Below are 19,240 nucleotides of genomic sequence, written 5' to 3' on the forward strand. Positions count from 1 at the left end.
TAATTAGAAGGAACTTTCCCTAATTGCCGGAAGCACACCTGCGACTCCTGTACTGGAAGATAGCTCCAGACCTGCGCTGCATATGAATGGGTTTGTCTAGGATTATTACTTGCTTGCATTTGCAATGTTTGAGCTTGCTACAGTTTGGTGAATACATATTTAAATGTGTAAAGAAAAGGTCTCTGTAAGAAATGTAGAGGTGTATGCTTCAATGAAAGTGTACCTGAATTATAGGATCTAGTGTTAATAGGTCCTCCCTGGCCAAGGACTGTAGAAGTGTAAGATTCAGTGAAAGTGAACCTATATTATACGATCTAGTGTTAAGAGGTCCTCCCTGGCCAAGAATTGTAGAGGAGTAAGATTCAGTGAAATTGTACCTATATTATACGATCTAGTGTTAACAGGTCCTCTCTGGCCAAGGACTGTAGAAGTGTAAGATTCAGTGAAAGTGAACCTATATTATACGATCTAGTGTTAAGAGGTCCTCCCTGGCCAAGAATTGTAGAGGAGTAATTTTCAGTGAAAGTGAACCTATATTATACGATCTAGTGTTAAGAGGTCCTCCCTGGGCCAGAATTGTAGAGGTGTATGCTCCAATGAGAGTGTACCTATAGTATACAATCTAGTGTTAAAACCCTGCCTCCCTGGCCAAGACTGTATCCAAAATTTTTGAAATTTCTGCTCTATTCACCGGACGAAACTGAAGTCAATTCTGCGGGGAAAATGCTTGTGCTTCGTATTATTTTTCTCTCGCTCGTTCTTTTTTGATATACCACTACAAATGAACACGTAGCTCGATCTATTGCTACTTATATTCCGATATGCTTCCTTATTGGACAATGGTCTCTGTCCTTTCATTTAAGAGTTGACTTCTTCATACGCTGTCCTACTAAAGCTAAATCAAGATCAAAAGATGATGGTGTCCTTTCTTATCTAACTTACATACTGTCATGCTTTTTTGAATTGCTTTTGAGTTTTCTGTAAAAGAAAACTATTGTGCAGGCTTTGTCTGTCCGTCCGCAGTTTTTTCTGTCCGCACTTTTTCTGTCCGCCCTCAGATCTTAAAAACTACTAAGGCTAGACGGCTCAAAATTGGTTTGTTGATCATCCACCCTCCAAACATCAATCATACCAAATTGCAGCCTTCTAGCCTCCGGAGTTTTTATTATATTTATGGTTAAAGTTAGTCATAATCGTGCTTCTGGCAACGATATAGGACAGGCCACAAACGGGCCGTAGTTTTAAAGCTTCTTGGGCCGCGGCTCATGCAGCATTACCTATCCTCCTGGAAGGTGCTCGCTATCTCCAGACAAACATTTAATATATCTTTTTGAAAAAGGATTCGTAATGCGGGTTATTAATGAGATGAAATAAGATATTAGAGCTACATAATCAAATCAGATATAATGTAATAAATGCAGCAACTTCCTTCTGGTAATATCATACAAAGAGGAATGTCTCTCATATTTTTGGGGGGGGCTCCAACTCCCCTCATGCCCACAGGTAATACAATTATTTAACCGGAAAAAATGGTTTTCACATGATAATAGAATGCAGGGCATTTGTATAAATTCCACATATTCATTACGCTCATATATTTAATTCCACGCCAGGTATCGAAGAGAACCTTTGGTAGGTCAGCTTTAACTTGGGATACGAATGCTTCCTAGATTAAGCTCCCATAGAGAAGGGAAGTAAATGATGATAATTGAAGATAACGAAGGAGCAAGCCATATTCTTTGCCACTACTGTAGAGCAGGGGTTCTCAAACTGGGGGGGTAATTACCCCCGTGGGGGTAATGAAGCCGTTCCTGGGGACGGGTAACGAGGCCCTTGCTATTAGTAACAGTTCTTCGGAGTAGAATTCAGTAATTCAGTAATAAGAGGAACAATGTTTCAATTTTTATTTTTTGTCAGAGGAGTAATGTCTAAAACCTAAATTCTTTATTCCTTAAGACTTGAATAAAAGTAAACTTAACTTCGCACATACAAAATGCGTTAGAAATGAACCATTCCAATATTTTTCTTTCCTTTCTATCATAACTCCACATAACCGAAGAGGAATGGCGATCTACCACACCACTGCCAACAAATTTCCAGAACCACTGCACTAGAGAGTTGGGGTAATTTTAACTCACTCTAATGAAAAGTCATCGACATAATAAGGGAAGGGAGAATTGTAATTATACGGTAATTACTTTGACAACACTACCCCATGCAGCGAATAGATTGAGAACACTTGGAAAGGGGAAGACTGGCAAAGTTAATGAAGGGTTTGCACGTAAAGCGTTATTATAACCACAGTAGATAATTCATTACAATCACATAACGGATTACAGCTGGGGAGATTATATGAATAATAAGTATATAACAAAAGGTTTAATAGAGAGGGGATAAACTGGGTTATTGAATATTACCGCAGATAGAATATGAAGAAAACTTATGTTAGGTTATAATTTTTAGCTTTCTGTAAAAAAATAACGATTGTGCCGGCTTTGTCTTTCCGTCCGCGCTTTATTTGTCCGCCCTCAGATCTTAAAAACTACTGAGGCTAGAGGGCTGCAAATTAGTACGTTGATCATCCACCCTCCAATCATCAAACACACCAAATTGCAGCCCTCTAGCCTCAGTAGTTTTTATTTTATTTAAGGTTAAATTTAGCCATTGTCGTGCGTCTGGCAACGCCATAAGGACAGGCCACCACGGCCGGCTGGAAGTATCATGGGCCGCTGCTCATACAACATTATACGCTGTACAGAAAACTCGAATGCAGCGAAAAACTTCGGTGCATTTTTTACTTTTTAAATTTATCAATTTAGGCAGACACTATAAAAACAGGTTTCTCTCTTTTAGAGATATATGAAGATGTGTAATAACTTAAAATGATAACTGAAAAATGCAACGATTAGAAAAGGTTGATAAAATGAGAATCTGAGTAGAAAGAAAATATGAAAACAGATAATTCTTAAATAATCAAGAACTCAATTTCATTGGAATAAAAACAGTTAAAGAAATGCACCGAAGTTTCTTCGGCGCAGTCGAGTTTTCTATACAACGCATAATGCTGTATGAAACTCTCAGCCGCGGCCGATGAAACTCTCAGCCACGGCCCGGTGGTGCCTTGTGTTGTTGGCACCTATAGCGGTGCCAGGAGCACAATCATAGCTAACTTTAACCTTAAATAAAACGAACACAACTGAGGCTAGAGGGCTGCAATTTGGTATGTTTGATGACTGGAGAGTGGATGATCAACATACAATTTGCAGCCCTCTAGCCTCAGCAGTTTGTAAGATCTGGGGGCGGACAGAAAAAAGTGCGGACGGACAGACAAAGCCGGCACAATAGTTTTCTTTTACAGAAAACTAAAAAAGGAGAAGAATCACACAAACCACCGGTCTCTCTCCTTCTATTCTGCCGCGAGGAGGGTCAGTAATCTCCCGGAATTAACGTGAAGAGAGAAGAGCTCAAAAGCCAAGTCGAACGTCAGCACCCCGAGAATTCCAGCGAAAAGGTTTTTGCTGGTGGGCCTTTCTTCGCTAATGACCAGAGGCTGCCTATCTTTCTGTTTAATGGCGCGGGGGACTACGCTGTATCTGCGCTGCCTCAGATCTCTTCATCTCGTGGGATTCCCAAAATCTGCCGCGGCTCCCATCGCCAACACCGTGCTGCAAAGTATTTGCCGCCGCAGCAATCTTGCAGTCGACTGCAGTGTCTGCAAAACGGTATTGTAGTCCTTTATTTTTGGATTATCTTTCATACTTGGTAATGTTTGAGTATGTACGCACGGCTATTTTTTTCTGTATGCGAGGAAAAACATGATATTAAGATATTAATCATTTACTTTCAGTAATACTGACCATTTTCAAAATTTAATTTCAGCAACCTGAAATGGCTGTTCCCTGAATGGAGGTGTGGCCGGCACATACACACACACACACATTAGAAGGGCGTCTCACCACAAACAAAAATGTTTGAGTTATAAGCCATCAATGTCTTGGAAATTCAACCTGCTCTAATTTCTTTGTTTTTCAAGATACAAAACTTAAATTTTGTATGAGATGGAGTATTTGCGATCAGGAATAGAATAGTAGGCATAAAAAAATTATAGTTCAACCCAACCCCTTTTTTTTCAAAAAAGGTGGATTATTTTAAAGCTGATCAGGTGAAAAACGACATTCTCAAAAGTTGGGGCGGGAGGCCATTCTACTGATGGATGCCTGGTATGTATTATTCCTAAGATTATTTACCAACGGAATTCTGCGCAACATGGACAAATTCAGCAGTTCTCGAAGCTTATGACAAACTGTAGGAATAACTTTATCTTATCAAAATGGAGCGCAAGTTTATATATATATATATATATATATATATATATATATATATATATATATATATATATATATATATATATATATATATATATATATATATATATACACACACATATATACACATATATATAGTATATATACAGTGTATATATATATATATATATATATATATATATATATATATATATATATATATATATATATATATATATATATACATATACATTATACAGTATATATATCTCTCTCGAACAAACTTGAATTTACACTGCAAAAGGAAGCGTTCAGTTTATTTTCTTCAAATTATGGACCGGTAGATACAGAAAAAAAATCCATTAACCGCACCTAATTTTCGCTATGTCACAATTATCTTATCTTAATGGGAGCACAGCTCTCATCTGAATAAACCCGAATCCCCTTTCCCCAAAGACACATCGTTGGATGTTTGGTGGAAACTGACACAGTGATACTGGGGATGTCGCAGATGGGAAAAGTTTACGCCATGCATACATACATACATACATACATACATACATACATACATACATACATACATACATACATACTACAGACGGTGGACAAACTTCAATCAAGAAAGTTAGCTCAGGTGAGCTAAAAAGGTCTTCCTTTCCCCAAACTAGACACGTAAAAAAAACTTTTACCCCTGCAGTAAAACCCAGAAACCTAATAAATAAGTTTAAAGGTCGAATGGTGGGTTTGTCCCCTCGCCTTAATCGGTAAATTCCGTGGTTGGACTTGTGGTATACGCCTTTCTTTCATTTTTTTTCTATTCTTAATTTGTGGAATTTTTGTGAATTCATTTATTTCTGTAATTTTTAGTTTTCTGAAAAAGAAAACTATTGTTCCGGCCTCGTCTATCTGTCTGCACTTTTTCTGTCCGCCCTCAGATCTTGAAAACCACTGAGGCTAGAAGGCTGCAAATTGTTATGTTGATCATCCACCCTCCGATCATCAAACATACCAAATTGCAGCCCTCTAGCCTCAGTAGTTTTTATTTTATTAAAGGGTAAATTAGCCATAATCTTGCTTCTGCCTAATATATAGGATAGGCCACCACTGGGCCTTGGCTAAAGTTTCACGGGCCGCGGCTCACACAGCATTATACCGAGGCCACCGGAAGATAGACCTGTTTTCGGTGGCCTTGATTATACGCTGTAATTGCTGTACAGAAAAGTCGATTGCGCCGAAGAAACTTCGGCGTAATTTTTACTTGGTTTTAGCAGGAAAGAGATGTAGATATTCTAGAATACATGTAATGCAAGAGTTGGAAAATTTGAAGGAAAACATTTTGAATAACAAATTTTTATTTCCTAGTTCGTTCTTTCTGAGGTCTTTTCTTTCACCTATATGTATTTCACAAAGAATAAATAGGAGAAACGCAAAACTTCCCACACAGAAAAATAGTTACCCTAAAACAAAAGAAATTTAGTTTTACACAACAGTAAAATAAATGAAAAAAGTGAACTCATTTCTGTCTCACTATATACTGACCGTACTCATGTCAAAATCCGCATGAGGAAATCACCTTTATACAAGACTGCACCTTTCTCAAAGATGCTTTCTTTTCCTCATGGATAAAATGAAAAAGCACATGAAAGGCAAACTGTGCTTATTGATATATTTTTCTAGCGTCGCTGTTTTTTTCTTACCAAGTTTTTGTAACCCTTAGCATAACATACCTTACTATATTTTTTATGTTCGACTTTCTTCTTAAAGATGGATGCCTTCATCGTGATAAAAAATGTCTGCAGTGTAAAAACAGTGGTCGAGTTCCACGCGCTTCCACCTCCGTCATAAGCTTCAAAATTAACAAGTAAACTAGTACAAAATGCGCCGAAGTTTCTTCAGCGCAATCGAGTTTTCTGTGCAACGCATAATCAAGGACACCGAAAACAGATCTATCTTTCGGTGGTCTCGGTATAATGCTGTATGAGCCTCGGCCCATGAATCTTCAACCACGGGCCGGTTGTGGCCTGTCCTATGTCGTTGCCAGACGCATGATTAGGGCTAACTTAAACCTTAAATACAATAAAAACTACTGCGGCTAGAGGGCTGTAATTTGGTATGTTTAATGAATGGAAGGTGGATGATCAGTGTACCAATTTGCAGCCCTCTAGCCTCAGCAATTTTTAAGATCTGAGGGCGGACAGGAAAACTGCAGACGGACAGACAAAGCCGGCACAAAATAGTTCCCTTTTACAGAAAGCTAAAAAGCAACATCTGCTGCTGCCTTCCCATTCCGAACAGAAGGAAAAAGAAAAAGTGAGCAGAGTTCAGAGGCCAATTAATCTGATCCCGTAGAGTCACTGTCCATATATCAAAAGAGCGGGGAGAGAGAAAGGAAGAGCGCCTGAAACAGAAAAATAACAGCGGTAGAAATCGGGCAACATGATATTGGACAGACAGTATTGAATAGCGCTCAATGGAGGAACCGAGACCAAAAACAAATGTACTAGAATGGCCTCGTGTCAACGTAAATTCCCGACACATTTTACCGTTCCCGAATTAAAGGAAAGAAAAACGTATAATTGAAATAACGGAATTATTCCAGTTTTTCGTCCTTGCATATTTTATAAAATAAGAGACGCATGGAATAAAAACAAGTCAAAAATGCGCCGAAGTTTCTTTGGGGCGATCGAGTTTTCTGTACGGCCGCTACAGTGTATAATCAAGGCGATCAAAAATAGATCTATCTTTCGGTGGTCTAGTTATAATGCTGTATGAGCCACGCCCATGGAACTTTAACCACGGCCGGTGGTGGCCTGGGCTATATCGTGGCTAACTTTAACCTTAAATAACATAAAAACGACTGAGGCTAGAGGGATGCAATTTGGTATGTTTGATGCTTGGAGGGTGGATGATCAACATACCAATTTGCAGCCCTCTAGCCTCAGCAGTTTTTAAGATCTGAGGGCGGAAAAAGTGCAGACAGAAAAAGACAGAAAAAGTGCGGACAGAAAAAGTGCGGACGGACAGACAAAGCCAGCACAATAGTTTTCTTTTACTGAACACTAAAAAGGATCTGATCGTATAACAATTAAGAGAACATTCAAATGTCGACGTTCTTTTATTTTTTTATTCAAATTTCACGAAGATTACACGAAGGGTCATCAAGCTGGCGTGATCAGGGCTGGACTTTGGTGCAGACGACACCGAAGTCTAAGGTCTCTGCTTTAGTGGCCGAAGCGAAAGCCTCCAATAATTCACGCGAAATACCTTTGTTCCACGAAGCCTTCCATCATGGAATTCTGCTGATGTATAGAGAGAGAGTTCAATAGAGCCGACAGATTCCCCATAACGCTACGTTATATCTTTATTATATACAGAGATGTATAAGTTGGTTATCATACAGATACGGGATAAGCGGCCACGAAAAGAAGTGACTAAATTATGAGTGAATAAGATCTCACTCCAAGAAAGACGAACGATGCAATAACATATAATCGTATAACATTTAAATAATCCCTAAATTGACATACAGGCATAACCAACAATTAAAACACTATAAGTGGCAATAATAAACAAGTAAAAAATGCGCCTAAGTTTCTACGGCGTAATCGAGTTTTCTGTACATCCGCTAGAGCTTTAAAAATCAAGGCCACCGAAAATGGAACTATCTTTCGGTGGTCTCGGTATAATGCTGTATGAGCCGCGGCCCATGAAACTTTAACCACGTCCCGGTGGTGACGTATCCTATATCGTTGCCAGATGCACGATTATGGCTAACTTTAACCTTAAATAAAATTTAAAAAAAAAACTACTGAGGCTAGAAGGCTGCAATTTGGTACGTTTGATGATTGGAGGTGGATGATCGACATACCAACTTGCAGCCCTCTAGCCTCAGTAGTTTTTAAGATCTGAGGGCGGACTGAAAAAGTGCGGATAGAATAAAGTGCGGATGGACAGGCAACCCGGCACAATGATTTCTTTTACAGAAAACTAAAATTATAAAGAAAAATAAGAGTGCCTTTACAAAGTAGTTTTTCAGGTCCACGTTCAGTTGTTTTTGTTACAAGTCCTTGATTATTTAGTCTTTTTTTGAAGAGCAACATTTTGAAGAGTTTTTCCAGGGAATGCATAAATAGATAAATAATTTATAGAAGACTTTCCCCGTAACAAATCTTGGCGGAAAGTTATGCCATAACTAATGCAGCTTCGCCCGAATGAAACTATCTGGGATTCAGTAACTACCCTGATGAGAAACAGTTTGGTATGTTACTGATTCATGCCTCTCTCTCTCTCTCTCTCTCTCTCTCTCTCTCTCTCTCTCTCTCTCTCTCTCTCTCTCTCTCTCTCTTACAACGTGAAGCTACAGGTTTTTCATCAACTGTACAGAATAATCATTTCATTCTCGTGCGGTCGCGTTTCTTTCATTTACGCCAGACATAAAATAAGCCAGTTTCCTGATCGATATTATACAAAATAAAAACGCTTTTACGAACTTTTTCGTTATTAGTAAAGCGGTCGCTACGATCGGTTAGCGTTGCAATTTAATTTCTTTTATCTTTGCATACGGATCACGGAAGTCTCCCAACAGGAAAGGCGTACGAATATTACTCGATTAATCAAAGAATTTCTGAGGGAAACTTAGTATTAATGATCGGAGGCGAAGTTCCTATCTCCACGCGCATCAGCTGTTACCAGGAGGTAAATGATCCTTTGAGAATGGAGTGTTCTCTCTCTCTCTCTGATAAATCCTTGTTGGTTAGAATGGTGCATTCAGGGCGATTCCAAAAGATATTCCTCATTCAAAAGAATAAAATTCGGGAAATTCACTTAATCTGTAATCTAGCATTGTAAGATATATAATATATTCGAGGATCTGCGTGAAAACGGTATGGTTAAATATGACTGACTTTATAATAATTTATAATACATCAATATCATCCATGTCAATATTCTCTCTCTCTCTCTCTCTCTCTCTCTCTCTCTCTCTCTCTCTCTCTCTCTCAAAGTTTACAAGAAAGATAGACAAACTCATTAGAACACTGAGAATGAACAGTAAAACCTGCTCTTACAGATAAGTGAGCACATGATGTCTCCTCGGATGGACTAACAAGTCTTTGAGACATCCTGATCCCTGTAACTCCTTGTAACTCTCGCTTTCTGATGGTTGCGTAACAAATCCCACGCCTATCTGCGACGCTGGGTGGTTGGTCTCTCCCTTAAGGTACATCAGTCTTCTAGACATCCTCTCATGCATATTGAAACGGCATAAGGCCAGCGTAAGAGAGAAAATAGGCACGGGCAGGCTAAGTGCCCCGAAACAAGACACAAAAATGACTAAGAAGAAAAGTCCAAAAGTGGGGTCTGTCATATTATCTTTACGACTTATTTTTTATTTTTCAGATTTCAGTCCCAAATGTAAGTCTGTAGCAAGATTTTCTTTTACTAATATTCACAACCATGTTAATTAACTGTGGTGACTCATGGCCAGCTTCCAGAGATATCAATTCAACAGAATTGCTCATAGTTGAATATTGAATATATTATATTATATATATATATATATATATATATATATATATATATATATATATATATATATATATATATATATATATATATATATACATATATATATATATATATATATATATATATATATATATATATATATATATATATATATATATATATATATATCCCCTGTACATCAATGTATGTTTCCTTTGCAGACGTGAATCTTGTCTGTTCAATGCAAAGGAAACAAAGAAATATAGTTGATAATGGAAACGGTTTGTCAGTATATGCCGAGTGAATAGAATTGACTGGATGTGATGTGTCTTTTAAACAATTAGCCCAAAATGGAAAGTATCTTCCTTTTCCCTGTTTGTAAATCACTTTCAATCATTAGGGTTCCCCAACACTGACCTAGTTAAATTTTCAGATTATGCTTTGTGCAGCCGATTTCATTGATGCTTGAAGTTTTCACAGAAGAAAAAAACCATCATTTTTCCCCTGATTAAAAAAACAAGTAAAAAACGCTTGCTTTCTGTACAGCGTATAATGAAGGCTACTGCAGGCATTACTGAAGGTTCTTTGCAGCGTCCCTTCGGCCCCTAGCTGCAACCCCTTTCATTCCTTTTACTGTACTCCCATTCATATTATCTTTCTTCCATCTTGCTTTCCAACCTCTCCTAACAATTGTTTCACAGTGCAACTGCTCTGAGGTTTTCCTCCTGTTACACCTTTCTAACCTACCTGCTCTCAATTTCCTTTCCACCGCTGAATGACCATAGGTCCCAGGTCCCAGTGCCGAAACTCTATAGGTTCAATTTAACCCAGTTCTATACTTGGCAAGATAGGTTTTGAAAGGTTAATATGTTAGGTTAATATATAAAGAACGGAATATTAATTGCGCAGTTCAAACTCAATGGGCAATTTTCATTTTCATGGACAGAATACATTCATTAGCAAAGGCTAATATAATTATGCAGTTATTTTTATTCTATGAATACTAAGAACCGCCCTTTAAAGGTTTCCGAGAGAGAGAGAGAGAGAGAGAGAGAGAGAGAGAGAGAGAGAGAGAGAGAGAGAGAATATCTCGACGACCGTTTCAATACCCTTGCATTTTCTTACATAATTTGATTCTGTGTTTTCGCTCTATCTCAATTCGCGACAGCTGCTGCCTTCACAGCCGACTGAGAGAGGCAGACATGGTATATGGTGAATGAGATTATGATGGAACATGTTGGGGTGAGGGGGGTTGGTGTTTGAGGGGGGCTGTCGTCTAGGCAGCTCCGTGGTTCTATTGCATCTCCAGGGTCATTTGTATGTCCTGCGTTTTAGGTCTATGACGATTACACCAAATATTAGATATAGTTTTATTCGATGGATAAAAATCCATTATTTTAAAAAAATTAGTTGGGGTAATTACTGCTAAATTTTGTTACGCCATCTGGTGATGAGCTCAAATTCTATATAGTATATTAAATAAAATCTGGCATGTGTGATATGGCTTACAATGTTGACTTTTGTGATTTTTACGATTCTATGATTATCTGTCTATAAAAAAAAAAAGTAAAAATTGCGCCGAAGTTTTTCGGAGCAATCGAGTTTTCTGTACAGCGTACAATACTGTATGAAACTTTTAGCCACGACCCGTGAAACTCTTAGCTGCGGCCAATGAAACTCAGCCACGGTCTGGTGGTGACCTCAGCCAAGGTCCGGTGGCCTGTGTTGTTGGTACTTATAGCAGTGCCAGAAGTATGATTATGGCTAACTTTAACCTTAAATAAAATAAAAACTACTTAGGCTAGAGGGCTGCAATTTGGTGTGTTTGATGATTGGAAGGTGGATGACCAACATACCAATTTGCAGCCCTCTAGCCTCAAAAGTTTTTAAGATCTGAGAGCGGACAGAAAAAGTGCGGACGGACAGACAAAGCCGGCACAATAGTTTTCTTTTACAGAAAACTAAAAATGGAGATAAATTTACTTATTTAACTTAGTTCAGATACGGACATTCCCACATTCATCTTAATACCAGAGACGGAATTCGTTAAGAAAGCAGAAATAACATTCACATACGTGAAACTAGATGCCATGAGACTTCGGTATCTCAGTGAAGCAATTCATCCGCCGTCACATTTCTTCACTGCGAGAAGTTTCCAAATTACGAAGCCTCCAACTTTTGGAGTTGCCAATTGCTATACGAATTCCTTCATAAATCTGTCTATTGGTCGACGGCTCGAAATCAGCTCCGAAGGGAGAAGAGGAAGGCGATGCAGTGCTAATGGTCACTTAGATGTTTCAGAAGCGATATTGCGCCAAGATATAGCAGAGGGTGCTGCAAACCAAGATTGAAATCTAATTCACTTTCTCTACTGAAAATTTTAAACAGGAACGCGGATTTATATTCAGTTTACTTTCTCTACTGAAAATTTAAAACAGGAAAGCAGATTTATATTCAATCTACTTTCTTTACTGAAAATTAAGATTTTATACAGGCGCAGTTTGGCTGTACTCCATTCCGATTCGTCACTGTTTAACGTGAAGCTGTGACTTAACTTGGTTAACTTTCTCTACTGATCTCAACCTGGGGGGGCGCGCCCCCCTAGGGGGACGTCAGCAATTTCCAGGGGGGGGGGGCGAACCCTAGGGAAAAACAAAAAATTCTCTCATTATATTCGTTATTCTCTTAAGAGTCGCTAAGAAGCAGTGTCCAGTATCTCGCTAATTCATTCTCGCTAATTCATTTTTGGGGGGGGCTTTAAATCTGGGAGGGAATTTTACTCTCAGACGGAAGGGGGGCGTGGAGGGAAGGACCACAGATCAGTATGGACAGATAAATCGCACATAATGCCTTATGGTGTCGAGTTAATCTCATCTACGTTGTACACTTAAATTAGTCAGTACAGATCATTCAGTTACACGTATTTATGATATAATATGCATCATATCGTAATATTTTATTTCGCTCTCTATGAGGGAAACTTTGTTCAGCATCATAAGAAAGAAAATTCTCCGTTTTGAATGATAATACTAATAATGCGACAACTATTGTTTTTTTTTTAAATGGCAAAAGACGAAATTCGTCATAATATAATGGTCAAAGCATTTTGAAATGATCAATGCATTATGAAAAGAGCCAAATAAGAGAGGAAGCAAGTTATTTTCAAACCATATATAGGAGTGAAGATTTTTAGTTTCCTGAAGAAAAATATTGTGCCGGCTTTGTCTGTCCGTCCGCAATTTTTCTGTCCGCCCTCAGATCTTAAAAACTACTGATGCTAGAGGGCTACAAATTGATATGTTGATCATCCACCCTCCAATCACCAAACACACCAAATTGCAGCCCTATAGCCTCAGTAGTTCTAATTTTATTTAAGGTTAAAGTTAGTCATAATCGTGCTTGTGGCAACGATATAGGACAGGCCACCACAGGGCAATGATTATAGTTTTATGGGCCGCGGCTCATAAAGCATTATACCGAGACCACTGAAAGATGGATCTATTTTCAGTGGCCTTGATTACACGCTGTATAGAAAACTCGATTGCTCCGAAGAAACTTCAGCGCATTTTTTACTTGTTTAATATAGATAATGGATCAGCGGAATAACCTATGTAAGCATGTTATATCGCCCTTTTGCTCTGTTACAGGTTTTTGTTATTGTTACTGGTTCCCATAATACTCTTTATCTTCTTTTCCATCCTTCACCTGTTTTTTACAAAGCGTGTCTGAACTCAATGTAAACGGAACAAGGTCTAACAACTCCTCTCTGCAATTTTTTGGCAAATAACAATCAATTCCCTTTTCAGCTCTATAAAAAGCGTTTAAAAAGCCAAGTCAAACCTCGTATTTCAATTAAGGTCGGAAACTCAGTTATCTGAGGCTTTCCCGTACAGCGCATTTCACTGAATCGTCGGAAAAAACTTTGAGCGTTTAGTTTTTAGCTTCTGAATTTTGTTGATGAGTCCTTTACAAGGGCAGCATGATAATGCCATGCCTTTGTTTCCCGTCCTTTGCGAAAATAAAATTTTGAGAAAAAGGTAGGGTCGAAGGCCTTAACTTGTATTTTTGCTCTTTATCATACCATTGATTTTTTTTTATTATTATTCTCTCCCTTTCACCCTACCTGCTGAAGCAAAGGCCAGGCAGATATGCAGAAAACGCCAAAATTTGTTAGACAGGCACATTTCACATAAATCTCGCAGTTTATCTTTAACACGCAGACACTTAATGGCTGGTATATCTCCCTAACATTGATGATTTAGTGAAGCACCTGGCTAAGCCACGAGCCCATCCCTAGCAATGTTTTGCAACTGAAGCTTTGGTGTTCTGGAAAGCACAACAATGGTGCAGAGGTGTCAGGGTTTTTCGTGCTTATTGCATTACTGACACAGCGGAAAAATACTATGTTCCGTTGTCGTGTGCAGTGATATTCTTTGTAGAGATGTTATGGGGAGTAATGATCGCTTTCATTATGGCTTGGGATTCTCTCAGTGCAATTTAAGGTTGTATTTTTGTTAAGCCTCGTAGATGTGCTATGAGTATGGCGTCCTGAGTCCTTTCACAAGCCACTATTTCTATATGTTTTATAATTTTCATGTGATTTTACTGCTGGAGAGAAAAAATTTTTTACGTCGTATGCCTGTCCTCCATTTCAGTTCCAGAGTAATAATAATAATAATAATAATAATAATAATAATAATAATAATAATAATAATAATAATAATAATAATAATTATGGTGTTTTCTTGACTTTTGTTTAGCTGTCTTAAGAGTACAACTTAGTCGGGAGAAAAGAATGTCTCGTGTTTTCAATATAATAGCATTATAATGACGCATAGAACTTTAAATTTGATTTATGCCCGAATGCATAGCTAAATCAAATTATTTTAACTGAATGAAACTGGGAAAGCCAAGTGATTACTCGACTTCAATGAAAAGGGTAGGAATTCAATCAGTTACGAGGCGGTTGGTTACGTAGGATTCGTTATTGATCCCACAAGTTTTAAGGTGAAAGTTTGCTAAAGCATTTATTATTACCCGTCGATGTGTAAAGGAATTAAATTAATGAACATATCTGAGGCGTTCAGCATCAAAAGGACCTCTATAAGCCATCAAAGTTTTGGAAATTCAACCCGCTTTAATTTCCTTATTTTTCATGATACAAAGTTGAATTTTGCATGAGATGAAGTATTTGCGATCAGGAATAGAATAGTACGCATATAAAATTATAGATCAACCCCACCCCCTTTTGGGGGGGGGGGGGCAAAAAAGGGGATTATTTTAAAAATACAGTAAATTGAGATTAAAAAGGTTTGAAAGGTGTAACAGGAGGAAAACCTCAAAACAGTTGCACAATGAAACAACTGTTAGCAGAGGGTGGAAAGTCAGATGGAAGAAAGAGAATATGAAAGGAGGTAGAGTAAGGGGAATAAGAGGCAAGCAGATTAACTGGGGTTCACAGAGAATTCAACCATTTCACGAAAGTTAAAAGACTCAACGTATCTGAGAGGAGGAATTCTCGTTTCTGAGCGACAAAATACGCCTAAGTTTCTTCGGCGCAGTCGAGTTTTCTGTACAGCGTATAATCAAGGCCGCCGAAAATAGATCTATTTTCCGGTGGTCTCGGTATAATGCTGTATGAGCCCGGTGGTGGCCTATCCTATATCCTTACCAGAAGCACGTTTGTGGCTAACTTTAACCTTAAATAAAATAAAATCTACGGAGGCTAGAGGGCTGCAATTTGGTATGTTTGATGATTGGAGGGTGGATGATCAACATACCACTTTGCAGCCCTCTAGACTCAGAAGGACGGACAGACAAATAGCCATCTCAATAGTTTTCTTTTACAGAAAACTAAAAATCAATATGAAGTTATATGATCCTGCAGCCACATAATTATATTCACCAAGTAACACTTGCACTTTAACTGAGGTATGCTCATCATATACATACATATATATTAACAATATCATAATGTTTCATTATTCAGATATAGCCGGCGAAACAAACCCTAACATTTTGGCAGGGTATATGATAATCTGAATATTGTTTCTTTGTAAACTTGGATATTAATGGCTTCTGTGGAGATTTACATCCCAAAGACTTCAGATCATAAGATTCTGAGATACAGCAGGGAGCGAAAGCATTATGTATTAAGGTGTTCGGGAATCATACACTCCATCTCTGATAAAGGGTAGAAATTCTTTAGCTCATAAATTCAGTCAACAAGAAAAAGAACAGACACGGTTGCTCACCCAAGACAGGAAAATAATACTGACATAGACAGTCATTTCCACAATACGAAAATACTCATCAGATATCATTTCATAACAATAAATGATTTATGAATTGTTTCTATATACCCGTGTGTTTATCAAATTAAGTTGAATCGTGTGAATATCTCATTTCCGAGAGCCCCCAACGGCAAATGTAAATTGTAGGCATTAGATGTTATCAAGCATAATTTATATACTGAAGAAAGAGAATAAAATTTGTATTTCCGGATGAAATTTGAAAATTTTGAAGATTAATATGAGTTACATGGAAGGATGTTAAGATTACAATGAAGGGAATAATGATAAATGAAAGTGTCAGCAGTGTGCCTCTTCTCGCAAAATCCTGAGAACTACGAAAAAGGTAGGTAGCAATTATATATTATATATATATATATATATATATATATATATATATATATATATATATATATATATATATATGTGTGTGTGTGTGTGTGTGTGTGTGTGTGTGTGTGTGTGTGTGTGTGTATAACTGAATCACGAAAATATGGAGCGTGATGAATATACAGAATAAATAAAGAGAAAATCCACAAAGGAAAGAGAAACAATGGAGTGCTGCAAGGCCTTTCGACTTATCGTCCTTTACTTAGCAGACTCAGCTAAGTACAGGACGAAAAGTCGAAAGGCCTTGCAAGCACTCCATTGTTTCTCTTTCCTTCGAGGATTTTGTCTTTATTTATATATATAAATATGTGTGTGTGTATGTGTGTGTGTGTATGTATGTAAAGAAAGAGAGAGAGAGAGAGAGAGAGAGAGAGAATTGCTTACGTTCAATTCTTTATAATGTTATTCTCTTGCATATTTTTTATCCTTTATACTTTCCCAAAGAAATGTTTGCAGGTGTTAGCGTACAAATACTATTTTCTTCATCCCCCCCCCTCCAACCCACTTTCCCTTTGCATAGAGTTTACGTTCACACTTGCATGAGAAGAGGCAAATTCAGCCGACGCTGTTGTGTGTAAAAGGGCTGAGCTATGTTTGCAGTGACATAAGTGCGTTGTATTACGCCCCCGTATTTTTCCCCTGTTCACGAGAGAGCTTTGTGTTCAGCCCCCGCACAGTGAATATTTTGAAAATAAAAGTAGGCTTTCCCTGGAAGCTATCTGCGCTATTTTAAAAGCCTTTTCTCCCTGCTTCGCTCTCTCTCTCTCTCTCTCTCTCTCTCTCTCTCTCTCTCTCTCTCTCTCTCTCTCTCTCTCTCTCTCTCTCTTACGAGTTTCTGTGGTTTTATACCTGCAGTTCCTGGCTCTGACATCCGCATATTACTTATGCATTAATTTTCCCTCTTCCCCAGTCTAGTATTTTATTGTTATTTATTCACAATTCTGTAAAAGGAAACTATTGTGCCGGCTTTGTCTGTCCGTCCGCACTTTTTCTGTCCGTCCTCAGATCTTAAAAACTACTGAAGCTAGAAGACTGTGAATTGGTATGGTGGTCATCCACCCTCTAATCTTCAAACATACTAAATTGCAGCCCTCTAGCCTCAGTAGTTTTCATTTCATTTAAGGTTAAAGGAAGCCATAATCGTGCTTCTGGCAACGCAAGAACATAGGCCACCACGGTCGACTGAGAGTTTCATAGGCCGTGGCTCATACAGCATTATACCGAGACCACCGAAAAATAGGTCCATTTTCGGTGGCCTTGGTTATACTTTGTAGCGGCTGTACAGAAAACTCGATTGCGACGAAGAAACTTCGGCGCATTTTTTACTTGTTTTTACTTTAGACTAATCCCCTTGAATTGATCAGAAATATTCCAGTCCTTTATCATATTCAACAACCCGCTGGATTTGGATGAATACAACCTTTCTTCGATCATCCACGGGGACTTATTATTAATAAGCAATGAAAGATGTCATACTTGAAAGGCTATTTCTTTGAAACTTATGAAGAGAAATAAACAGTGAATACGAATCAGTATTAAAGGATATTGTGTCGTGACAAATCTCAATAAACCGTTACTGATAAAGCTAAACAATCAAATGGTCAAGAGAGTCAATGAGTTCTCTACAGCCTACATTGGATCTAAGGGATGAAAGCCAGCCCGTCTTCGCCCCCTCCTTTAAGTTCTGTTAGGTCCTAACTCAATACTGGGCGATGCTAAACTAGTTATATTATGCGTAACAAGATGGATTACGTCAGTTAATAGGATTAGTGATGAAAGGGGATCGGTCTGTACACACGCAGACAGATTTGATTAAACCAAACTTAGTGGATATGGAGACGAGGACATCTGCTTAACCAAAGTGAACGCCTTCGTCTGGGATGAGTTTATATAAAGCGACTTTGTAGAAGAGTGGTTCTCCACCTGGGGGGCGTCAGAAATTTCCAGGGGAGGCGCTAGCCCTAGGCAAAAATTAAAATTCTCTAATTATATTCTTTATTCTCTTAACAAGAGTGAGGAGCTAATGTTCGGAATTTTATGAAAAAATTAAAAAGTATCGCCTTGTAACGGTAGTTTCCTGTAGTGTATTACTCTGGATAGACTCGTTGGGCTTTCCATGTTTTGTAATTATTTACCTCCCTCCCTATCCCTCGAAACCCCTTTTCTTTTTCTTTTTTTCATTTTTCTGTAAATCTGGAAGGGAATTTTACTCCTAGATGCTGAAAAGCTTTTTTTTGATACATAACCCAGAGATTGTACCTAGAAGATAACCTTCGTCAGAGCAAACGGAAATTATTTTATCGGCGTTAGCAAGAGGAACACTCGCTTTTACTTAGAAAGTCTAATATGTTCATTGTAGCGCGCAAACAGAAATGATCATTTTTCAAACCGTATCCTGTCCTCCAGAACAACTGATTGCTTTTGAATTTTATATTCAATTCAATCAGGATTTTTTAAACTCTTGGTCTTTTTACAAAATTCTAATTGTTTTTTGCAACTGAGAATGAGTTATGATGTAAAGAATGTCTTTGTTACAGGTTAATATACCCAACACCCACTTCTCTCTCTCCCCCTCTCTCTCTCTCTCTCTCTCTCTCTCTCTCTCTCTCTCTCTCTCTCTCTCTCTCTCTCTCTCTCTCTCAACTGAAAGTGAACTCTGTCCTGATATTGACATTCCGTTGTACTTTGGACAACTTTACAGCTGGTGTTTGTGTACATTTGGGGAGAAGCTAATCTTTAATCAGGGAATGG

Source organism: Macrobrachium rosenbergii, chromosome 32 (assembly GCF_040412425.1).
Source record: "Macrobrachium rosenbergii isolate ZJJX-2024 chromosome 32, ASM4041242v1, whole genome shotgun sequence".
In the NCBI taxonomy this organism is placed as follows: domain Eukaryota; kingdom Metazoa; phylum Arthropoda; class Malacostraca; order Decapoda; family Palaemonidae; genus Macrobrachium; species Macrobrachium rosenbergii.